This window comes from Bombus terrestris, chromosome 18, assembly GCF_910591885.1.
Source record: "Bombus terrestris chromosome 18, iyBomTerr1.2, whole genome shotgun sequence".
Classification (NCBI taxonomy): domain Eukaryota; kingdom Metazoa; phylum Arthropoda; class Insecta; order Hymenoptera; family Apidae; genus Bombus; species Bombus terrestris.
The window spans coordinates 2,464,828-2,491,331 of NC_063286.1; the positions used below are offsets into that span (position 1 = coordinate 2,464,828).

General features: G+C 44.3%; 1 long non-coding RNA gene across 1 annotated transcript; it reads right to left on the reverse strand.

The window, feature by feature from the left end:
• Positions 1–9,756: 9,756 nt before the first annotated feature.
• LOC125386901 lies at positions 9,757–22,268 on the reverse strand. Its single transcript, XR_007227458.1, has 2 exons — positions 20,982–22,268; positions 9,757–10,751 (listed from the first exon to the last, which is right to left on the reverse strand). It is a non-coding gene; the product is annotated as an uncharacterized LOC125386901 (long non-coding RNA).
• Between the last annotated feature and the right edge of the window lie 4,236 nt (positions 22,269–26,504).

Below are 26,504 nucleotides of genomic sequence, written 5' to 3' on the forward strand. Positions count from 1 at the left end.
TAATGCGTATCCGAGGGGATCGGATCGGGATTATCGCGGGACATCGCTCGTCGAACATTTCGAAAGTTCGCTAATTAGAGGGGGCGGCTGGTTCCGCTATTTCGTGGCATGTCGAGTTTCCTTCTCCTACGCTTTCCTCCTTCCGACGAAGTTCGTCGTTGAAAACGTCGATGAACGATCGATCATCGCGAATCGGACGTGGTACAAGAGGTAAGAGTAAACCTTCGTCAGAGGATCCTAATTATCTTATCCCGCTTCTCGACCAGCCAGCCGATTCTTTTTACAGCGAATTTCGAGATTAAGCTCACCCGCGTACAGAGATTTCCTGCAAATTCGATCGAACGTCGTGTCCGATTTAACGCAAATACCAGATTTACGCTCGGTTAACGGTGCACAGATTAAAGAACGAGGAATTACGGCTTCCTGAAGTACGCTGATCGCCATGTTATTTAATTACCAGGTACGATTTCGTCGAGGCAATCCACTCGGTTAACCGTTAATTACGGCTTTTTATCGACTCGTAATCGGTCGAATCGTCGTCGTTGGAAATCAGACTAAAAGAGAAAAAGAAAAACTCTCTATAAACGCATTTACGCTGTTTACCAAGGTTATATATCGCACCTGATACGTACATTTTTCTACGCCTAACTTAGAGAGAACAGGATTTCAAGCGATAACTGCTCGAAGACTCAATGGCGTTTTCTCGTTGATAAGCGATGCGGGCTGTCAGAAAGTTATCGACGTACGAAAGTGCAATAACGTTTTCCACGTACGTAACGATAAGTTCCTTCGCACAAAATCCACTTCGAACGCGAAAAATATGAATGAAACTTCCTCGAGCGTTTCTTTCGAGTCCTTCGATAGCGCGCGTTTACGTTTTGCGAAACTTCTCGAACGTCCTGCCACGAAAATCCTCGTGGACGCAGCCTGTAAAATACGCTTCAGAAATGGTCAATTAACGGAGGTAGCTTGGCCGGTCCAATTAATGGAGTCGCAATCTCGTGAAAGAGGAATCGCGGTCGTGCAATCACCTTGGCAATCTCGTTCTGTTCGAAAGGAGCCACGGAGGAGCGACTACAAGGGCAAAATAGAGATAAAGCTGCGGCCGGCCTGTTCGGTCGAAGAAGTGAGGAAAGAAAATTCGTAAAAACCGAGACACGAATCTGCCAGCGACTGCTGTCGCTATGATAAAGTCACTACAATATTAGTAGTCGCTAACGTTGTCGAGAACCGGTACCTTAGACGGACACGCCATGTTAATATCGATCTTTATCCGTTACTTAATTATCAGCTCGGAACGGCGGGGAATCCGGAAAGGAACAGGTTACCCCACGAAACTTCCAAGAAAGTCTCTGCGTTTCGTTCGATTTCCATCGTTCCGCCGCAACGATCGCCATTTAATAAGCCGAAACGTCTTGACTCCCCTGGATGCTGGACTTCTTAATTCCTTGCTTGATATTACCGCTGTATTACCGTGTCCTCGGGCGGTATTACGGGAAATAAAATTGTCTTGCCGCGTACTGGGGGAATAGAGATCGAATAATTGGTGGAAACGTGGAATTAGCGATCGAGCACACGCGGTCGTCCGAACGACGTGGGGGAAGGACGCGACGCGTGTTTGCGCTTTCGCGCCCTTATCGATCCACGCGAACGTCTCAGCTATGATAATACCTATTCGCGTTCGTCGATTCGAACGCCGTGCGATCGTTCCGCGAATATAAAATAGCTTGTTTGCGAACACGACGTTTAATAAATTCGCGCAAGTGTTTCGATTTTATCCGAAAGCGTGATAGCGTGGCATAGGGATCGAACGAGTTGGGAAGATGGAAATAAAAGGAAATCGCGAGTCGACGCGGTGAATAAAGAAGATATGCGTAGTTCGGTCACGGTTGAAGTTCCCCTTCGAAAAGGTGGTAAAAACGGTTCTGTACGGATTTTAATTAAAGTAGGAAGGAGAGAACCGGATGGAATTGGAACGTAAGATTTCCTTTCTGGTCGAATCGAACAACGATTACAAGCCGGTCAGCCTCTTCTTTCTTTTCCTCTCCTTTTTGCTCTTTCCCTTCTCTTGGCCCTGAATCTTTCTCCCTCTCGCTTACTTCGTTTCCCTTCATCTTGTCCCTGTCTAACGCGTTCGGTTCCCTTTCTCGGTGTCTGCGTCTCTCTTACCCTCTCTTAAGTTACCTACGCGGACAGAAATATTCGCGGAGAGCCCCGCCTTGTTCCGCCATCATGCCTTCGGCCAGTACGTTATTATTAAGTACTGTAACACTTATTTTCACCGGTATTGTCCATCTTTTTTCAACCCCGTCCGCCGTCTAACTTTCCGGTACGACGCTCACCCTTATCTCTATGCACTTGTACAAATTGAAATTCGTTCCGACGAGTGTTTGCACTCGTTCGTGTATCATCCCCTTTGACATTGCAATTTCACGATCGTTTGTTCTTTGTTCTATCATGGATCGAACTATAAATAGATATTACGTTATTCTTATACAGAAAAAAATGTGAATTCGCCTGTGCCATGTAATTTTGAACGTCGGGCCGCCGAAGCGTGTACATATACAAAAATATCGATCGGGGATTATTTTTCAAGCTGTAAGTAATAACTCAATTTGACGTTAGAAATACTTTGTTAACTAGGTAGATCCACGACTCGGCTTTTTCTTTATTTCACTCGCTATTCGTACTTGTCTCTCTGTGCAAACAAATGACAGGAGAATTTCGACCGCTATATTTAATCTCGGTCGTTTGGCTCGCAGCGAGCAAAGTGAAAGACGAGCGAAATAGAGAGAAAGGCTGATTCGTTCGTCTTTGTAATTTGTTTTTAATATAAAATAAAACTATCGTTGGTCATGGGAAAAGTAATAATATCATATTTACGTCTTGAATTTCATAATAGCTGTTGTAAATTCTATCGCGAATAACCATAAATTAACTCCTATTTCCTCAATTATATAGCGCACCTATATAAAAGCTGCGTCAGTTCGTATTTCATAGAAATCCGACATAAAGTTCGAGCATATCAAAGCGTGATGCAATCGGTGCGCGTTACGTGTTCGTTACCGAATTTGTGCTGGCCGTAAAGGGTGAATTTATTAAGCCGCGGCACAGAGGCTTTCGTCGGGATGACGCGGATTCGGTAATCCCGTGTAGGCTGTTCAAGCGACAATTTTACACGGCACCGTTGACAAACTGTAACTCGCGCGCAAATCATCGCTACCGGCCGTTTGTGGGTCGAAAGTTCAACCGTCGACCGCGTGCACTTTTGTTAGCGCGTTAAAATCGCGATTTAAGCGCACCTTCTATCGTATATTCTCGCCTTTTTCGTAACCGCGATTCCCCCGCCGATCTACCGAGATGAACCCAGTCACTTTCGTAGCGGCGTTATTTACAGAGCCGGGAATCGCTCGAATTAATTGCATGATAAAAGACCGAGAGTTCTATTTGCCAAATATAAGGAAACATAGCCAATGTCAGAAATCTAAAACTTCTTGCGTAATTTACTCCATTCGCCATTTCCCAATATCCATACTATGGTGAAAATAATTAAGGGAGATGGAACTTCAACGGGAAATTGTTCTAGCCAATGTCAAACGAGTATTTTAAGCATTTTCGATGTTCCAGCTCCAAATTTCTCAAACAAACAGATTATTTACCTCTACAAATTTACTTACTGCAAATAACAATGAACTGCAAGTAGAGTGTTTATTTCCTTATTTATGGATTATTAATCGTCATAGTTTCTGAGCAGCTGAGTCGTAGATACTCTGTATCCTTTCTCGAACGTTTCGATTCGTAAAAGATTCTACGCAATCAGGCTGAAAAAGAGACGAAATCTTGCCGTAGCATTTCCCCGATCTAAATTCCAGCGCGATAGTCGCGAGGATGCCGACTGGAACGATCGCAACTTCTCATTTTCTTCGACTTTTCCCCGGATCGATATCGATCGGTACCACTGCGTATGTGCGTGCATTCGTACGAGACCGGATTCTCGTACGTCTTTTCTCTCTATCTCTCTTCCACTTCCATTTCTTTGCCCCCGTGTCGCCGCCTCTCTGTGTTTCTGTTCGCTCTTCGTGTACCTTGATACCCAGCTCTTTTTTGCTCTTTCATTTTGGCCGCCCACAATCTCCCATGGGCGAGGATTATACCCCCTATCCCCCCTTTGCGAGCAGCAAGGCAACCGAATCGGCCATTCTCCTCGAGGAATCTTTCTCGGCAGCTCTCTTCGCTATGCTCCCGCGGCAATTTGCATATTTGGGTAGGTTAAATCTAAAAACGGCGCGGAATGCACGAGAGCCAGTGAGATTGGATAGAAGCTAAATTAGTTCATGGCAATCTGATGGCAAAGAGCGTAGATTCTCACCCCCCGATACCGGCGCAACTCGTTCGGCCGCCGTTCACCATGCCACCACCGACCGAATTTCATAGAATACACTTTTTTCCAGGCTCTTCTCCGTGTCGTTACCTCCAGTTTCGGCGATAGTTTCAGCCAGACAAACGACGTCGATGGTTTCTTTCAGAAAAAGTTTCTCCTATTAGTTTCGACGATCCGATCGAATACAATGAATTAGAAATTCTATAAAATCACACGAAGAATGTTTGCATAATAGAGCGTTAAAGGGGATACGCTTCGTAATAGAATATTAGATCTTCGTAGATTTACATTTTAAAGGCAGCTGGATGCGGATTTTCGTTGAATGCTACGACGAATTTCGATGCGAGTTTCGACGACACTTATCCACGACGTCGATAGTTTCTCGCAATTCTCAAATTGATCTTAACTGTCCAATGAAATACAGAAATTTTATCGACGGCAAGAAATTTGCACTCGTACGAACTCGATTTACATTTAAAATGAAATTGAATTCAGAGACGCTGGAGTTTCATCGAGGTGTTACCGTCATTAGAATTTCTTAATTTTTCAGATATCGTTGTTCCGAATTCTCGCCACACCCTCCTCCGGTTGAGCGATTGACGGGTTCCTTTTAATCGAAGTTTCTTTCATGTATCTGATCATCGAGTGCAACGAATTAAAAATTCTACGAGCGACAGCGAAGAGGATAAAAAATTTTAAAAGAGTCGAGTCCTCATAGAGCCATGATTTACAATTAGAACGCAATTAGACACTTCGGACAGATTTGGTTTGCTAATTAACGACAAGCGATGAATGGTTAGACAGCAGAGGGAAACAAAGGCGACGGTCTCGTTTACGGATTCGTATCGCGTGTCATCCTTTCACGGCCATTGGTAACGCGTTTGATCGATCCGTGTCTTCGCGAAGATCGATGACACGGCGTACGTTCCATAGCAATCGGCAATTTAAAAGTTTAAACATCTTGAAATTCTTCGTTCTTTATTTAGTTCGTTTTGTGCCTGTTTCGCCTGGATTTTAGCAGATTTCCACGATACCAAGGAGCTCGGTGAAATCTTCGTACAAATTCAATTCTCCGCAGTGAGATCGATTCGCCCGTGAATACAGCCCACCATTATTTCTCGAGTGCGATAGGAATTTTTACGGCCACTTTGTATCATCTTCCCTGCATCGTTCGTGATACGATTTGCATTGGAGCCCGTGTGGGACTGATGGAAAGCCTCGGATCCCGTGAGAGAAACCATACGTGAATGGATTTCGATATCGTCCCGATCCCGTACCGTGGGCTACCGTTTGTCCGCTAAAATTCAACATCTATCCAGCATTCTGATAAACATTCTTTTCTTTCCCTTCGAGAAAAAATGATTATTTTTCCGTCGACTGATTATTTCGCTTTTCCTTGTTTGCCGAAAATAGTCTGTCTCATAGATGCGTTCCTAAAGCTATTTTCGACCTTAAAATATTAAAAATCGTCCCTTCTATGATTATTTTCTACATTCAACGAATCGTAAAGGAATATTTTTTAAACGTCGTTTGAAGTATCATTCGGAATGGCAAAATACTATTCTATTTTTACAACAGCTGCTAGAGAAGTCTTCTATATTTTAGAATAGCGTATTTTAGAACGTGTTTATTAAAATAAATCATATGTACCATTACGATGTATTTATTTCTCGGCATATAAAGCAACAAACGATAAAAGATATTGTCTTAGCATAGAACGCTCTTAACGAAAGTGTTCTTTTTATAGCATGCACGTATTTTATAGAATTCTATAGTAACATTTTCCTCGACGATAGTATGAAAAACGAGACTGTTCAGAATCATCTTTGAAACGGACCAAGTATTCGATCGGCGTGTTAAAAAATTGTTCAAAGTCGCGTTTGGATGGTAGCCAATGGTTTGTAACGCGTCCGTTGTCTCGGTGGTAAGTTGTCGCGATAATTAGAAGGCGTCAGGTTCGGGTCAGGTCTAGTTACGCTGTAATTTGCACATAGCATGGACGACGGTCGTGCATCAAATTAACGTTCCTGTACGTGGTTGTTATCGGTGAAGTTGGCAGATCCTCTGCCAGGCTCTAGGAAGAATTTCCGACGCGAGGTGTCCGTCTATAAATGTCTTAGACGAATTTACGAGCAAGCTTCCTGACTTTTGACGATCGTTAGCCTGCCCGATCTCCACGTTCCCGTGTTGTGTATTCCATTTGCTTATCATTAGCGTGATTATATTTTTACGATGACTTTTACTGACCGGAATTCGGCGGGGCGCGCACCACCATGCGGAGAAAGGTTCACGTAATCCCCATGGACTTGATTTATCGCCGGCTACCTACTTTTCCTTCGCAAGATCCTGCTGCTAGAATCGTGAACCTTTTTGGACCAGGCGCCTTCCGTGAATTCAAATGGAATTAATTCTTACGTAGGCAAGAAGAACGTTCGTTTATTCGACGGATTCTACGTATGCTTGAAAAACGATGTTTTCAAGCAAGGCGAAAAATAATTCGAGAGATTCTTGTTCGATAATAACATAATGTGAAAAAAGAAAATTTAGTAACCAGAAAAATAATAGGCAGCAGTTGGAATTTTTCGATAATTGAACAAAATTGAAATTTCAAAAATTAGTGGATGCTCACGGTAGGCTTAGACGCTTGAAAAAATCTTGTTCGTTTTATGGGAATTAGTTTTTCATGGTATACTTGAGAGCAAAGTTGCAACGCTTTAGAAAATAAGCAACTGTTGCAGGGTAGAGAATTGGTCCGAAAAGAAGCTCCAGCTTTCTGGTAAGAAGTTAAAAACATCCAGTCACAGCTGTGAACAAAAGTTGGCCGCGCCGATGTTTCGCTGGCGGTACGACCATGCGACACGTGCTTTTCTTCCTCCTGCAGGTAGCTCGTTGCCAGGAAAAAGTGGGAGGGATAACTCGTCAATGACGAAGTTTTGCTCGATGTGCTCGTAAGATTAACGATCTTAATCTTAATAGGATTTTGAATTAATTTGCGCAAGAGGAATATATTTTTCCATTAACGGGAGATAACATGCAAATTCATTTTGCTATCACGAAGCTTCTTAAAATATTTCTGTAATTGGCGAAAAGAAATCGAAAACGAGGCGAACGATCGTTTGCTTATTTCATTTTTTACGGGTATAGAAAAAATGTATAAAACTGGTTTAAAAGGAAAAAGTTAAACTCGATAGAAACGAAAGTGTAATAGCAAGGAGATGTTAATAAATTTGGGAAAAAAAGCGAGCGGCGGTCGGCCGTTTCTTTCGACGAATCGATCGCACCCCATCGCGTTTAATCCTTTAATTCGCGAAATCCATGAAATCTCCATCGATAATCGGCAGGAACGCGTTTCACGGAGGCGTTTCACGGTCGATCCCCGGCCGGTGTAGAATCTCGTCGGGAGGTAACGGGCTCGCCCAGGATGAAAAGAAGATAGAGAAAACGGTAAACGCGGGTGGAAAGAGAGAAGGCCGGGAGGCTCTCGAGAAACTTTCAAAGTAAATGAGTTCAGCTCGGGCGTATATATCCCGCCGCCGGGATTCTCCATTTTCCATTCTCGGCTAGGCGATAGCAAAAGTTGAAAATCGTCGGCCATTGCGAGCACCCTGCGCGCTTTTAACCAAGCCTCCACCTTCTCTGTCCCTCTTTATTTATCCCTTTCTTTCTTCCTCCCTGTTGCTGGTGCCCTTCTCTGTCCTGCATTGCCACACCATGGCTTGCCTTGCCCTGTTCGCTCTCTTCCGTTTTGCCCTGCCCACCGTGAACACACCACGGTTTCTCTTTTCTCGTTCCTCGCCCTCTTTCGTTCCTCTCTATATACATGTACATGTACATATACAGCGTAACACACACGCGCCACAATGTACGCGTTCCGTAGCAGCGTATATTCGCATTTGCACGCCCGCTTGCACGTGGATCCTATGTAAACGAAATGTACACCGAGTAAAAAGGCGAGGCAAACTCCACACCGAAGAAGCACCGACACATGCTCTTCCACCTACCGACCGACGTAACCCGCTTCATTTCGTGTCCACTTTATATGCAGACCATTCCGCGTCTCTTTCTTCCCTCGGCTCCTTTCTCCTCCTGCCCCCCTTTTCTCGCATTCTACTTCTCGATACGTAAATTCGCCCGATGTTTAAGTGGCCGCGCGAGCCCAGCCGCGGCTTTTCCTTTTCTTCCTCTCTCCGACGCTGCAACCATCTTCGTCGATAAGTCGGCGAAACTCGTACCATAGGATCGTAGTCCTGCATCGTCAGTGCATCGCTGATTTTAATCTCGTATCGATTCGTACCTTTTTCTTTATTCTTTTACGCGGGAATCGCGGTGCGCAATTGCATCGAGAAAGTGGCTGACTTCGTCGCTGGACGATCGTTTCGAACGAAACTTGGCTTTCAAATTGTTAGACATACAATAACGCGTATAATGATATTTCGTTGATGCGGTGCTTTTTAATCGATCGACCATTAGATAGGGGAATTTCACACTCTGAGAGATTTAATCTATGTAACGTTAGAATCGAACGTCGATTGTCCATTACCAGCGTATATAACTTTGATCAGAATCTGTCGTTAAAGCGTAATATGTTATTGAAACTGGCTAGGCAGCAACGACTCGCTTCACGGACCATGAAATGATTATTTCTGAAATATCACTGAAACTTGGAACCGAGACGCATCTAACTACTTATTTATGTAAATCGTTGGCCGACTCGTTATCGCTCCACCTCCGACTAGTCTAACTTGAATTTGACTGGCATTTTGAAAGAGGCAAGGTACGTCATTCCCGACACTTTCTATTCCACCTTCGACGCTTACTTTACTTTTCTTCGCAGTTTCGCGCTTCCTTTTCTTCCCTTTAATTTCCAGCCCTTTGCCAATGCACATACCTCGTGTTTCTTTCGGCAACTCGTCTAATCGCGGCAGCAATTCTCCGCAGCTGCGAGAATCGCTTAGGAAAAACTGGCTAAATTTAATCTCGTTCGGCTGTACGTTTCGCTCGATTATATACCGTCTATCGATAAAACGTTAGCCACCGTATAAAAGTGGAGGAGCGGAGAAGATTTTGCGAGAGAAATCGCGATCGCCGCTTTACAATTTTCATTGTACTTCGTCGAATGACGTTAGAAGTGACCTTTTGTATCGATACGATGGCTGTTTTCCGACATACGTCAAATGGAACACGTAGACGCGTGGGTTTGCGTAATTGCATGCAACGATACGTCACGCAGAACACTTTTGCAGCCGATCGAGATCCGACAAATACATTTTTCTTAATTTCCCAATTTTAGCGTTCTTTTCTGATCAAAAAGCGGCGTTTTAATAGGACGTCGAAAAATATAGAAACAGCCAATTAGGTCAAAAGACGCAGGCAGATAAGTCGATAAAGTTTTATTCGTAATTTGCTATAAGTTGACGAGTAACATTTTGGAAATTTTAAACGCGACGAAGCACGTGTTTAGGAAAAGATATTTTCTAGGAAGAAAAGCTAGAAAATCTGGTTTCTTGCCTTCTCCCCTTGTGGTCTTTCCGAGTGTATCGAGATAAGTTTCGACGTAAAATTACGGCCACGATGGATGTTCCGACGAACGAAACGTCTGAAAATTGAAAATACGCAAGAATCACTCGTAACTTAGAAGAATTTATGCGCGTAATTTGCTCGCTCTGACGTATTCGCGTACATCGGAACACGCATCCACTGTAACCGTACAGCCTAAGCATCTTCGTTCATCGAAAAACTATCAATTTCCCGATCAACTTTTCCTACCGAAGCATCGGGAATCAATCGCGTTGAATTTTCCGTGAAACTGGCCGCCGTGTACGCAGCCTGGGCTCTTTCGAGAATCGTTTTCCGGCAACTCTCGCCGTTCCCGTAGTTGCTAGCAGCGCGGGAAAATTAGTAGAATAAAGAGGGGTAGAAAAGGGGTAGAGAAGGAAGAAGAGGATAGAAAAAAAGAAAGACAGAGAACAGCTTGCCGACCAACGCGCCGCATACCAGCAGACAGAGCCAGCAACCAGCAGCCAAGTATCATCGCGTCAGCTACGCTCGAGTTTCTTAATGTAATTTTTCTTTTTTGCCTCCATTCGCTTTACGATCGAAACTTTTGCCCTCTTCCACCTCTTTTGCCATAGCCGTGTTCCTTGTCGTCCCGTCCCTATGCCCTTCGCCTCGCCTCTCCCTCCGTCCTTACCTTCCTCTTCGTCTTGTTCTCCCGCCTCTTCGTGGTCCACGTTCGCGCGCCCCATCCCCTTTTCGTTTCCTTTTCGTGTGCTCGAACGGCTCGTTCAAGCACGAGTTTGCGAACTTTCGTGATTGTACGCGTTGGCCCGGTCCATGCTCTGCCTTTACGTTCTTCCTCCCTCTTCCTTTCCTAGAACCATCGTCCACAGGGCCGGGCCGTAATTATGCATCTAACTTGGAGGCCCGATTAAACGATATTTCGTCGGAGGGAGTGGGAAAAGAATGCCTCTATCGAGCTGTTCCCTCGGATTCTTATAGTTTACGACGCGTTCGTTGCACACGCTCGCATCAGACCGGAATAACAGAAACCTGGAGATCAGGCTGATTCGGCTTTTACTTAAGCTTCCAGATGAGGATCCAGGCTCGGATGACCTCGATGGTTGACCTGGCGAATCGGGGGTCGCGAGACGAGATCGAGTACTACGAAGAAACGCGTGTGAACTGGTTCGTGTATTTATGGAATCGGACTAGAAATTTTACGAGCCAGGAACTGTTATAAATACTGCATTAATGCGCGGTTCATTAAATGACGTCACTTAACGCCGCGTACGGCTATTTTAGTAAGCCATAAACGAAGCAGCCCTTCTTCGAGCGCGCAACTTTTTGCACGTTCGCAAAAAACACGCGTTCATTCAGAAACGTCTGTGGTCGTGTACGTTTGCCGCGTGGAATTCCGTCGATTCGGAAGGCGTACTAAGCGAATTCTGCCAGGTGTTTCGAATTCTTTTCTCCGCGTCTCGGTTAAAGTCGGCCGTTTAATTCAACGAAGAACGAAAACGCTGCAACGTTTGCATCCGCAGTCGAGACGAAAGGGTCTCGGGAGGAAGAGGAATCGAGATTTCAAAGCGAGATCCAAACGAGAATTGCGACCTTAATACCAAATGGAACGCGAGAGCCGAACAACTCCGGTGAACTCGAGTTTCTCTATCGCGCATCCGAAACGCTGCTTGCGTCGAGTCTGTCAAAAGATCGAAACCAAAGCGAATGCTTTTAGGGAATCATTCGCGGCACTTCTATCTCGAAGAAATCGCCATACTCAAAGCGAACCAAAGAGAAAAGCGAAGGAAGCGGAACAGAAAAAAAAGGGAGGAAAGGAAAACAATCTTGGAACCGTGGTTCGGAACGAAGTACGACTTTTAATCCCTGCAACGACGATAATAGGAGTATTTCTTAGCTTATCAAAGGCTTTATCGCGTGGAAAGTTCTTCGAGTTCTGCAGGAAACGCGTTGCAGCATGGGGAATAAATAAAAGAGAAGGAAGAGTGGGCGAGGGTTGAAGAAACGATCCGTGTACCAACATATCGCTATCGAGTACCTAACATACGAGTACATTACATGCACGTTCAATTTTAAGTCAATAAACTTGCTCGCGATAACTGCTGGCTAATAATAATAACGCCAAGCATAAATGGGAACTATTCGCCTTTGCAGCTCGGATAGTAGGCACGGATTCCTTCGCCATCGGACACTGCCACAGGAAACCAGTACTCCCCTCTCTCTGCCACGTTCTCTGCGCTCGTGTTTATATCGGAAAGGATTCATACGGTATGGGAGAATCGCCAGTATCCTTTGATAAAGATTGGAAACCGGCGCGCGTATATTCCCGTTAATCCTCGCCAAGGATTTTCGCTTCGAATTTTATCCCCGCCGTCTATCGATTCTTTAACCCGTCCTTATGTGGCGGACGATGACCAAGCTATTCAAACGATGACAGCGTTCCGGCACGCTCTCCATCTTTCCGCTCCTCGACGTTTTCTCCTTTCCCATTTCTCATGGAAGCTTATCACGAAGAAAAGCGAAAGAATCAACGCGCGACCTTTGATTATTTTAATGTAACGTTACGCAAATAGGCTTTCAAATCTAAAGCATCAATACAAGGCTCGTTAATTATCGATGATTAAAATATAAGATTCGTACGGAAGAAGTCAAGGAGGTGATATAAAAAATAGAAAATTCAGGAAAATTCAAAATTCTAAACCACGTTCGAAATAAAATTATTGTGGAAAATCAGAAATGCATTGGTCATTCTGACCATTCTGCTAATTCAAACGTCGATGTGACGTTCGTTAGGAAAAAGTATAGGAATATCTACGTTCTCGCTTTCCACTGTTCGCTCTGAACAAATCTATTGAGTGGCGTTAACGCTGTGCAAGAAATTGCAAAACTCTATTGTATAAAATTATTCTGAAAAATCGGACGCGATAATTTCGACCACGCTGCTGGCTCTGATGTTAACGCGACGTTTATTAAGAAAAAGTATACAAATAGGTCGTTGGTTTCTCTTGTTCGCCCTAAAAAATTCTACAGTCCATTTTAGCGACGTTAACGCTGTCTGAGAACGCTTCGTAAAGCCCTGGGAAACACGCCACTTAAAATTTACACGAGCGTTTCGAGAAGGCTGGCCCGTTACACGGTAATCCGTCCCAATAAAAGTGCTCGAGTAATACGATTAATTCCTCGATGGATGGTTGTGGACCTAGCGAGGGTGGTTAAACGATTTTAGGGAGGGAACGGTCGAGTTAAGTGGCTGGACGAAGACGGCTAGAGAGTAAGTCGAGCTCGTTTCCGTCGAGTCTATTGCGAAAACCGGGCATATAATCGTTCTTATTGCTGGAATCCTATATTCCAGCCACGATCCGTAAGAAGGGGCGCAGCCACTCCTTCGCGTTCCTTCGGCTAGACGCCGCTTCGTCGCGTGTGCTAATTGTTGAAACGTTATTTACGATACCGAGCGTCGTGACGCTCGCCTGACTCACACGTTTCCAGAATGGGAATGTGGTTAACCGTAGAGGCCGACGTCGAACGCGGTTTTACGACGTTTCCACTTGAAATTGCCGCGTACACCCTATGCCAGTGTGGATTCGCGGAATCGACCGCTCGATGCACGGTAAATCATCCGACGAAATTGCCACTCGCGTTTACAATATCGCTCAATTTAGCCCCTTGTTCGCCATGGGCACGCACGTGGCAATGAAATTCGCTCGAGTATGAATCGAGCGATAATTATAGCAAGTGACGAAACGATGACGGTAAGCGAGAGTCGTAAACGAAAATCATTGGAGAAGCTACGTCACATTTTTTGTTCTTTTTTTACCTGAGAACAATTTTGAAGCTCCAGCAACTTTTCCACTTTTCCGATGCATTTGGAAGGAACAATAGAATGGAGATGAAAAAGAAGGCTATGTAAAGGGGTAAACTTCCGATGGCCTTGGGCATTCGGTTCACTTTTAACAAAGAATAGGTTACAACGTTAAGATCTGTAGGCATCCGAGTAAAAAAGATTCTTTATATTCCCTGCGCGGAAGAGAGATTTACTCCTGGAGGTTATATCTGAATTCAAATTTTACCATAGGATTTTGTAGCTTTATTCGAGGGAACGATCTTGCGACGCTGATATTTATACCACGCATGTTTATACATTTATACAGGAAATTTGAAGGTGCAAAAGTGTGCATAAATGTACGTAATGATACACATGACACGCAAAACAAATGTTTGCTTAGGTTCCATTCTTCATATTATCCAATATTTCTAATTATTTTCAATGTACATCGACCAATTGTCTCTGTTTGGTTAAATTTAAACCGTAAACCGTGTCCATTTAATTACATATTATTCTTGCGAAACGGTTTTAGGAAAAATCGCGTCGAGGAATCTAAAGAGCATAAAATTTGAATTAACCAAAGACGGCGTAAAATTCCAATTGAAACACTATTGACAACTAATCGCGGTCGTACGCGCGTTCCGCGAGTTAATTTATATCTTCGCGTACGACACAACGTATTTCCGTGAGACACGAGGCTGAAATCTATTGGATTTGTGCGCCGGGATACCCGTTATGACATCATTTCGGTGACTTTTCAATGGCGCAATATCACGTTGCAAGCGCCGGCTCGTAATAAAATTTCTATGCGTGCAATTTTTCCCGTAACCATGGTTTTATTCGTGGATCGATCGATCGTTTTATCGTCTCGGCTGATACGCGTTCAACTTAGCTTGATTTACCCGTATTGCTGGCAGTTATTCATTATCCATTATCCAATATAAATTTTATCGCGGTCTGTTGATCGTTGGTCGAGCAAAGTTCGTTGTCCTTGGAAATATCTACTTATTAAGCACGATTTCTTCCATACTCGTGGTCTTCGCATTACCGATCTTTACATCGAAATCCTTGAAATAAAATCAAACAGCTGTTCCTATCTCGAATAAACTGGTTTGTTTGCAACTCGTTTGCACAAAGTCGTTTTCAACGAACATTTCTTATCGTTAATCGAACACATTGCACTTTAAGTACAGTCTACATCGCGTACTCGAGCGGTTCGTGTCTCTGAAACTATCCATAGTTTTCTGAAAACTCGAACATCGTTTGCAGTCGGCGTCGTTTCCAAAGTCATCGAATCGGGACAAAACTTTTCAACCGAGGAATATACCCTGCGTATATATACATGCTATTAAAGGTAATGCGTTCAACGGGTCACAGATTAACGTGCATATTAGCCAGCCTTCAGGGCTCGGCTAATTTTCGAAAATTACTCGGCTATGTAGGCGTCCATATTTATCGACTTGTAACGAATCCAATTAGTCGGTATAATCGAGTCGCCAGGTAGACGTTTCTGTAACATTTATACCGTGCCATTGTCGATCATCTGTTCGCGGAAAATGAGTTTATCGAGCCGCTTTGTCCTTTTAGGCCAATTTATGTCGCGTGCAACCGAGCTTATTACCAACGATCGCGTGAAATTAATTATCAAGCGCGTAGCCGTGCGGATGAAATTTATCGCGCTGACGATGGCGTTATTGGGCTTTCGTTTGAAAAACGAAGAGAAGCGTATAAAACGCAAACGCTGAAAAAGATAAACCGCTTTAAATTCGCACGTGCATCGACTTTTTTCAACTGGGATTTATGGTCGCGCCTACATTGAATAAACCGCGCCCAATCGCTGCCCACGACCTCACGCCAATTTTCATCCGATGCCCTTCGTCGCAATTGTCTCAATTGCGCCATCCCCCGAATCGATTGAAATATACGCCAATATGGAGTTTAACTGGTGGAAATCTGGTCGAGCGAAGCCACGATGGACGGAAAGAACGAAGAAATCATGTTTAACCGAGCCTAATGAAATTTTCACTTTGTTTATCTCGCGTTCCAATGTATAAAATCGAATCGACATCTCTTGTCGTTACCGCAACTGCCGAGGTGTTACGGAATCGACAAAAGCTGCTCTGTAATCTCCGTTCTCTTCGCATGCTGTACTAATTGCCTAGAGTTATTACAGACTCGATTTCGCGATCGAAATTGATTTACGATATCGTTGAACGTTATTAGAAACTTTGCATTTAAATCGGCCTGCACGGTATGTGAAAATTCCAGAGTGAAACACAAAGAGAAGGAAACGCGGTGGACCGAAAGATCGCGTAAATTGCATAAAGCTCGTGTACCCACCCAAGAAGAAAGAGATTCAGGGAATGATACCTCGATGGAAAAAGTTACTCGAAACGTTGACGTTTCCGTGTGCGCCCTGGCGGGCATAAAATCGGAATAAAAGCGTTGCCGGTGGGTCGCGATCAACCTCGTTCCGGCGGGACCATGGCGTCAAAGCGGCTGCTGGTATTCAAAGCATCCGGTCACGATTTACAACGGTTTACACGTCGATTTGTAAGCGTTTAAGGGGGCCGGTACCGTGGCGTAATCGTCTATTAAATTACAGACTATTCGAAAGATGGATACTTAAGTCGCCAGCGACGTAGCGGCCGCGATGTTTTACAGCCGTTGAAGATAGCGGCGGGAGCGATCGAGATCGTCGATTCTTTCGCGCGTTTCTTCAAAACTCGTCGCGATACGAAGGAAGCATCGAGTCGTGGGATACATCAACTTTGAGGTGCGGGCCATCGAGCTTCGAAAATCGTGTCGTTCACGACTTCATTCCTCTCGTAAGCGACGATTTTACGATCGAGACACTTCACTTTGTACGACCTCGTTTTCACAAGCCTTGCATCTGCACGCACAGCCTGTCGATGGGCCTGGAATTTATTTACTAACCGGTTTTTTACGCCGCGTCTCGGTCGAAAACATAGAGGAAAAAGCGGAGACGTATCGATAATCGTGTTCGCCAAGCTGTCGTTTCGTGATTGCAATGACCCGCGGTGGTTGGTCGACGCATCGAGCTTCCACTTAACGCCGCGGGTCCCCTGTAAATCCAACGAGTGAAAGTCCAGCGTGTTTCGTACGAATTGCTACAGCGATACGGGTCGTCGCGTGTGTTTAACACTTTATTAGTTCATAACAGTTTGCTGGTTAAGCGAACGTTGAATTCCGTGAACAGTTTACATTTAATAAACGGACCTCGAGCACGCCACCGACTCGTTTCTCTTCTTTCTTCCTTTCTTGAACGTATAACGAGACGTTTTGCATCCATTGTCGCATGGACTATCGCGTCGGTGCATCGTTTCTTTTTTTTTCAGTCGCCACAGTCTCTTTGCGTTTTCCGCCAGTTGGACGTTCGTCTGATCGGTAACTTGCTGGACGTGTTTATCATGGATCGATGGAAATCGCGGAGAAATGAGCGATAAGATCGTAGGATATTTAGCGGGATAAAGCGCATCGTTTATTCGAAATTACTTTACAATTTAGATTCTAATTCTTTCATTCTTTAACGTGTTTGCTTAACAAAGTGATTGTTCGGTTACTTAATATTTTGACTCGATATTTTCAACGTAAACTATGTCTTCCTAGAGTTGGAATTTAACGATATACCTGGACAGTCGCTATTTCTTACTATGTATCAGTGGTACGCTACAACGAGCTTATATACGACTTATCCTTGTGTGGTATACGACTACGTATCCGCTATCTGATCTTCTAAATCCGTCCAATGGATTCTAGTTTCTATTATAAGGTCAGTGGAAAGAACATGAGAAGAACAGAGGTTCTGAATAAAAAATGACCACCCGTTGAGCTACATAGGATAAGTTCAGTTACTAATTCGATTTCCGGCCTCTGCGACCGTTTCAAGGAAAAAGGAACTCCACCAGAGGTTAATCCGAAGAGTCAGTATCACTTTGTCATTTCGGTATTTGACATTTTAATTACACCAAAGCTGCTGTGTGTATCGATAAAGCGTTCGAGCGACCTTCTCGACGTGTATTTTCTTCGCCGCTCTCGTCTCTCTCTCGCTGTACCAAAGGTGGTCAACGTAGAAAACGTTGCGAGCGTATAAATACGTATAAATTAGCTTATTTACAGTACCAGTTAGCGTTGGCCCGAGGTTAATGAAGATCACCTGGCACGACGCACAGCCATTTGCATAAAGGCATTTATCAACGTAAAATAACGAACGCGTGGAATTGCCATGGATTTCCTTTTTTCCTTCTTTCTGCGATGCACGCCCACCTAATTTCGCTCTGGCTACGGGTGTTGCGATTGTCGAATCTCTCGCCCCCCTCTAATCGATGCTCTTCCTCGGTTTATTCTCTCTGTCCGCCGCTTCTTTTACCCCAACACCGTTTCTCCTTTTCTCTGTCTCTCTTCTCCTTCGCTCCTCTCGATGTTCGTTTCGAAAGAGACTCGAAACAGTTTCGCTGAAATTGCTGCCGCTGCTGACCGGAGAGGATCTGCCTGTGGAATGGCCGCCAGCACCCCGGAACACCACGACTTGAATTTCAGCGGCGCACCAACGTCTCTCTTTCCCCGGCTAACCGTTAACCACGATGGCCGGACAAGTTTCAGTCTTTTGGTTGAACCTCCGGATTGTCTATCCGCTGGCTCTCGATACCAGTAGCTCGATCAGGCTTCCACCACGAGAAAAAAATCGCTGCTGGTTCAGACTAAATGGCATTCGGCTGCTATTCAGAGCTTGCGACTCTGTACCCTTTCGATAGCGTTCTTCCGTCGCCGAAGGAAGAAAGAACGCGGCGAGGTCTCCTTTGTCTTCTCCGTCTTTGGAAATTCATTGTTAGGGAGGACATAAATTTCCCATTGTTACGCGACCATAGATATCAATGGATATCATTAGAGATCTGATAGCAATATACATGTGTACTCGCAGCTAAAGTTTATTCATCGAAAGATGGATGTAAATTAATTTTGGCCGATATATGAAACAAGAACCGTCGGAAAGAAAATGTTTGTATCGTGCAGAATCACTTTGCCGTCTTAAAGGCTGAAAACTGAGACCCAAGGGTGAATTACGCCAACTTCGATCAACAGTTATGCGACTCTAAAACAAGAGCCACCGAGAAGAAAATTCTATTGTACAAAATCGCTTTTGACGTCTGGGAAAAATTAAAAAGAGAAAGAAGAAACATGTGCATAAAGATTCGAAAGCGAGAAGGAAGGGTCTGGCACGAGAGATCGGTTTCGTTCCCTCGATCGTTCCCCCTGGATTGAGTTCGGTTCAGGAATGGCCGCCTCTCCAGCTAACCGTTAGTCACAAAAGCTACGAGGCTGGAGATCGTGGGGCCGATGAAGCGAAGCTGTGCGTACGAGGCCATGGTAAAATGGCTGCACGTCGTGTACACGTGTGTTCGTGCGTCCGTGAACGCGGCGACCGTGACTCGTCCTTAGAGGCAGAGCCACGCCGACTCCGCCATGGCGTCCAACAAGTGACTTCACGAAATCTCGCGCGCTGTTCGCGGAATGCCATTGCCTTCGGAATATTCAAAAGGGTGTAGAACGTCTGATACGTTCGTGGTATCGATCGGTGAAGCGAGTAAATACTTAAAAAGGATTTTGGATAATGGCCGAAACTTGCAGGTGACTTTTTATCGCTTAGTGTTTTCAACATTCGTATATCTGTTGCGCCATTTGTTAAATATAAAGTCGAATTATTCGTTGGAATAACTTCTAACGTTATGCACTTTGGCAATGGCCAAAAACACGGGGTTCGCTTCAATAAACGGTCTTGTTGCGTCAAACGAAAGTAAGAGAATGTTATGGGGTTTGATGGCTATCGATACGATGATAAAAATTAACTTTAAGGCAACATTCTATCGACTGTAAATTTTGATCCTGCTTCATATTGTCTATTCTAAAGCTTCATCGTCTATTTTCGTTCCTTTACCTCAGCTACTTCACGCTGATATGCACTAGACATTATGCTAGAAGGCGTGGACCGTATGCTTCTCGCCTTACCATAAACGACAAAAATCGGATATCCGTACATAAATTCAAGAAATTATCACAGCGTGTAAAGAAACGTAACGGTAAACGGTTGGAACAATCGACTACTTTGTATATTTTTATTTCCATTCTAAATTTCGGATCGTATCTGGCTTATACGTTGCTCGCTGTGAATCGTCGCGACCTTACGAAAAAAGGAAAACCGTTTCGGTGAAGATTCGACGGGCTTAACTCGCGCCGAATGAGAAATCCCCGCGGTCGAGTGCATATTTTACGGTTTTAATACAATGTACTCGGTGTCGTTAAGTTAACGTTAATTTATCGAGGGTGTAGCGGCGAAAAAATATCGTCCCGCCGATATTAAACGAAAGTGATGGAACGATCCTGTACGCATTACCGATAACCATTAACGCTAATTGCCCGGGGAATCGTTATTTTTTAAAGGGAAAAGTTTGATGGTCAGGGACGCTCGTAAAACCAGCTCGATGCTTAGCTCGCCTTGAGATATTGCAAAATTAATTAAGAGCGTCGTACCGTTCGGCCGAATGCACCGCTCGGATCGACGCGATAATGGCGATAACGGGCAGTAACGTGACGCACGTTTTATCCTTTTCTTTCGTAACTCTTCTCCGACAGCGAAGTCGATAAAGCGTATTAGAAACTTTTGTTCCGCTCCTTTTCTTGTTTCTTCGAGCCTGGATACGGTTATGTCCTTGTATCTCTGCCGTTGGACCAGGATATTGGCAGAAGAAGAATCGTCGCCAGACGACTACCAGTCGATAGAAAAGGAATTTCGAGTAATCGAAGATCCGTTATTGGAATGGGAAAAGTCAGAAGACGAGAGCAAGCGGCAGAAACATAGAAAAGAAACGTGGATAGAGAGATTTCAAAGTATCGTCGAGCCTGGAAATTATTGCCGAAGGTCACCGACTGATATCGCTACCGATACAACGCGAAATACCAAGATGTGGTTGTACGAGATTCGATCTAAAAATAAATCGCTAGAGAATGTGCCAGCAAATGACGTTGACGCGTAGGAGGAAGCGTCACTGTACAAATAAATCGCGTTCAGACCGTGAAAAAATGTTTTCAAAGCGATTTATAGCGGCTATCGTATCGAGCCACGTAAAATTGTCTTCGTTTTTGTCGTACAAAATCTCAAACAGTGCGCGAGTTGCGCGTATAATAGAGCGAAAAATGTATCGCGCAAGGGGAAAATACTACGGAGGAAAATGCACTCACCAGGATCGAAACCTGCGATATTCCTGACGATCGATCTCCATCGATTCATCCTCGAGATCGCACAGCATCGACGCACTGCACTGATGCGAAGCAATAGGCGATCGAACGACGATTGTTTCTCACAACGAACCAACGGCTCGAGCAGTGGAAAGCGACGGCGGGCCACGTTCGCAGGACAAACTTTATCCACGGAGCTACAGAAGCGCTGTGAGTGAAGTTTCCACGTGCACACGCGAGCAAAGAAACATATAAACTAAACTAGATAGTACATCCGAGTTGCGAGCTCTTGGAGCGTGACCCCTCGACGATGGGCTGAGCCAGGCCTCGACAAGCATGTCACGCTTGTGTCGGATGTGGGACTAGAAATAATTACGACTCGCAGCTGTCCCCAAGCTTCTTCTTGCCGTTGCTTCAATTTCCCAAACGGTCCGCCATTGTGTACGTTTTAATTAAATCGAGCTTTCCGACCACTCTTCCAGCACACGCTGAGCCAACGCAACAAAGTCGTTAGTTGCGACAATAATCTTTTTTCCTCTAATATCCTCTTCGCACGATCTTTCACTTTCACCAACTTCAACAAAAACACTATCCCTACAGACTTGCAACTTGCCTTTCGTTACACTTTACGTACGCGACGCGCTAACCATACCTTACATAGTTACACCTACATTTTACACAGATACAAGGCATCTTACGGTATGTTACGTTCGTGGCAATGTCAGTCTACGATATATTATATATACATTCGCAGGATGTAGAACTTACGACTGAAACGCGGAGAACACAACTCGCGCGAACGTAATACGTTTAGCTTATGAAACGATGGAACGGAGATAGCTCGGAATTCGGTCGACACCGACATGACGTCCGCGTGTTTCGTAGACAAACTTCGTCGACAGAGTGACAGAAGCGCGGCGTGACGACACACATACCGGCCTAAACCCTGTCACAGAGACACACTGAGGAGAGCCGCGCTACGCAAGAGAGGACGACAGGCATCGCAGTCAAAGTCCGGCTCGACGAGGGCTGATTACCCCTTTACGAGGAACCAAGGTCTCCAGAGGAGTTAGGTGGATAGATCCTCGGTAGTTACCCGAAGGGACCGTCACCTTGCGTTCGCCTCTTAAAAATACGTAATAAACGCGACGTGCCTGTTTTTTTCCTCTTCCTTCCGTTTCATCCCCCTTCCTCGCCCTCGATTACTACCTGAGGGGAAAAAAAAGAGCTTGGAGATAATCCGAAATGCTCGGCCAAGGCTCGCCTCTTAACTCTTAACGCTCGAAGGTCGAGAAGGAAGCCTATGGACAAAGTGTACGGAAGGAAGGGTTGCAGTTTGACACGGTGGTGACTCGGCCTTCACGCGACCCCGCAATAAAACGCACAAAACAACCCTTTTTTTACTGTTACGTGAACGTTGACGGGATCGACACCCACGACCTTGGCCACTGTCTATGCACCGCCAGGGTTCTTTCCTTTTTTTTCTCTGGCTTATTCTATTGTCGAGGTTGCAACAGTGATTTAAACACGCTATATTGATTTAGGAGGCAAAGAAACGATATTGAGCAGGACTATTTTTAACAAGTTTTGTGAAATGCTAGTATACAGTTGTTGTACACGAACTGTTCGCATACAAGCGCATACTGGATAGTAATTAGTTAGATCCAAGTATAATTTTTCTACAATCTACATTGATTAACTCTACTTTTCCTTAATTTCATCGCTTAATTACGCGATTAATGTTCAGTTCTTCAGAAACAAATTACATACATTGTCGAGTTAATTTATCGCAAAATAACATCAATAAATAAGTAAGTAGATTCTAAAATAAATTTAAGAAACGATGCACCCAACATCATCGTTTTTCTGTACATTTTAATTTATGGAATAGATTTACTATAGCCTCTGAACGACTCATTTAGTTACCTTCTTTCATATACAATACAAAAATGTAATAATATGAAAATGAAACAAATCTATAGAACCTAATAAAGGAACACTTCATCGGAAGAAGAACAGATGTCAATACCTTTTGTAGCCGCTGCAGTTGCTACTGTAACGTTACAGTTATGAGCTTAAAAGCTTGCAAAATTGGAGTAGAGCGATCTCTGTTCGCGAGAAGGCGCGAGGTAAAATTAAAACTAGCAGAGTCGATTATTTCCATGTCGAAGCTACTGAAAGTTAATAAAACAGTGGCGAGCAGCAAAGCGTCGAATTGATGGCGGGATAATTCTGATTCGATGCTTGAGAGGCACGTTTTCTGGAGAAGGTAAGCTGCCGCCGGTCGGAATGAACGCGAGGTTGAAACCTCGCGATCATTCGAGGGAATTCGCTGCGGAATTCGCGGCAAGTTACGATATCGACAGGCGAACGGCCATTTTCGTCGGGGTTCGTCGCGGGAACGCTACTATTCTCTCGAAAATATCGCGCAGGTAGCTTCCTATGGCAGTGGAATAAAAAAGAGAAGAAAGGTGTAAGGAAAAAAGAAAGAGGAATAGCTTTTTCCAAAGTTCATCTGCACGCTGGTCTAGAGAAGAGGCCGGTGTATAAAGATTAAATTACGCAACGTGGCGCCGTCGTAGAAACGACTTTATCCGAGTCGTCGAATGGCGAATTTCCCTCTCGCTTTCTCGCGATCCTGCTCGAAATTATTCGTTGCAATTTGCATGAGCGCGGAACACGATCGTAATTTAACCTTGTTAGCGCGTATCTTCGACTCTGTAAAGTCGCGTAGAAGGGGTAGCTACGCTCGCAACAAGGTCACTCGGTACCTTTGCTTACCCGAATGCCACGGACTTCTTTTCTACCTGACGCACTGTCCGGGAACGAGTTAAAAAGAGGGAAAAAAAGACATCCGCGAAGGCAGTCGGAAAGAACAGAGACGATGGTGAACGGTTTGCGTGGGAAAAACGTGTGCGCGAGTTGTTAGCGCTAGGCTGGATCATTTTCGAATATCTACGATAAACAAGTTGATAAGCGGCGAGATTAGAATTTCACATTTACGGTAATTGGCGTACGGGTCGTAAATGTAAACGCGAGTGTAAAACGATCGGATAATCGCGAATCGGTGGAGTATTGCAAACACGCCGTAAAAGATATCTGTTGGTTTATCCTTCCTTTCTTTTTTTCTCGAGTGATTCGCTAGAAATTTATTCGAGCTGCATCACGTTAGTCTGGCAATCTTGAAATACTCTAGGTACTCTGTTATCTACGTAAATATTTTCTTTCGGGGGAAACGCCGCGTGAAATATATCTTTGCGAACTCTATGTAATCCGAATCTTTTGCATATCAATCACGATCTCGTGTAAACACGCGTCCATCTAGTATAGCGTATCTATTCTCCTACGTTGGCGCATTTGCCATCGACTTTTGGAAAAGTCTTTAACAACAAAATACTTCTAAACCAGTATTACAAATTCAGCTACCGATCGTCAGCTGTGTTCTCTCTCTCCAACTTTTGCATTTTTTTCAAAATATTCCTCCCTCGAGATTTTCCATAAAATCGTGCTTCGCGAGTGGTCTTTTCGACTCTCGTTTATTCCCAACATAAAGCAAAGCCTCGGGGAAAAAGGCCAGAAGGCAGAAGGAATTGGATGTTCGGCCGACGGCGATCGCGAGACGCCGGGAAACGATCTTCCGCGCGCGTGGAACGCGAATCGAGGTGACTTTCCAACCTACTCCGTTTCACGGCATGATTTATGGCCGGCTGATAGTTTGTGTACGCGGTCGCCGGTTTTATGCGAGCGTTTTAAATGGCAGATAAACATAAAGAGGCCTTTTACGGCACCATCAAATAAACAACTTGACTCCTCCTTCTGGTACGCGCCTTTCCTTCGCCCTCTATCCACGCTGCTTGGCGTCGCGTCGCGCGTCCAGATTTTCAATGCGTCGACTCGACAACCGTTTACTCTCAAAAGCAGTTTCTTCTTCTCCGACTTATCACTTTTCCGACGTGACGTTACGAATGTATCGTGTGTCCTTGAAAACTTCTAGTCATCGATTCTTGAAATTCTAATTATTCATTCCTAACAGTAAGGTAAAATAGCGATTCCTTGGAATTTTAATCTTTTTTATTTGATTTGATCGAAGAATCAGGTTTGTGAGTCAGGCTTTTGTACTTGATAATAGCGAGATTGGCTTAATATAGCGATCTGTTTGCAATATTCAACTTCTTAAGTGATTACAGGAATATTAGATAAATTTTATACTTGATATATTGAAGTTAAATTCGTACAAAGATCGATAATCTCTCGGGAACTTAGCTCTTGTTACAGATAAGTGATATCCGGAGTAAATAGAATTTTTGAAAATATCGTTGTGTTGAATATAATCGGGAAAGTAGAGTAAAATATGTAGTAGCTAATGAGTTCAGAGTTTCATCGATCTAATCGTCTGTGCTATATTCGAAACGGGAATGTAACGTTGCGAATATTTCGAACGAGAAAGCAGTTGGACGTAATTGAAGGTTTCGAACGCATCGAAGTCGATCTACCGACGACCACGGTATTAAGACCAGCAACGAAACGAACATAAGCTCGCTCATTCATATTCATAACGTGATTTTCCTCTCTGCTGAAACTTCGTATCTGTTTCGGGAGTGCACGGAGCCGGAAAGATTCGAAAGCATGTTAGTTTGCTATATTTTCGAGAGATCTCGGAGTAGAATAAAGATAAAAATCGAGAAATCTTAATTCGATAAGAAGTTATAAATAATACCGGTACATGAATCCACCTGTCTATGAAAGACTATGTAAGAATTAAACAAACGCGAAGTTTAAAAGCGTTTTAAAGATCGTTTCAATTTTACAAAGAGAGAAATGTTTGTAATTTTTAAGTATCTGAAGTAGCGGAAGATGGTTAAAAATTTGTTTTCTCGTCGATCAACGATACGTATCTCTCGCACACGCCGACTACGTAAATATCGAAATACGTAAAAGCTTGAAAACGTTCCTGTTCTTCGATTTCAAACCACGTACAGATCAATTACCAAATACGCAATCAATGACCTAAAAGCCCCCACTCCTACACCTACAAAACACATTCATCCCCTTTAACGTCGAATTTTCCGCGGCCATGTTTGAATCGGAATTTCTCAACATACCCGAACCATCTTCCACAAAACCACGTACCATGATCGAACGGATAAAACTTGCTAAGAGAGATGAATTTAAAGCTCGAACGATCCATCACCGACGACATAATAAATCGTCGATTCTCAACTTGCCCATACGCGTACCTTACGAAAACACTCTGACCACGTCGTTCTACTTTAGTCGAAAAAATCTATGATAAGAGACTCACCGGTGTGACGGAGGATTCGTGAAGGAAAGACGGCGTTGATTCGAAGGGCGCAGCCAGACGTCGGTACGCGGGCACTAAGGGCGGCCATGACGAGCGCGGAATTCCAGCGTCGCGACGCTAGTCGGGCACGCGGCCCCAAAGTATCGACCGGCGTGCTGGCACAGCTTCGTTCCGCTCGCCGAAGAGAATCTAGAGAGAGAAACGCGGCGGAGGGGTTCGCCGGG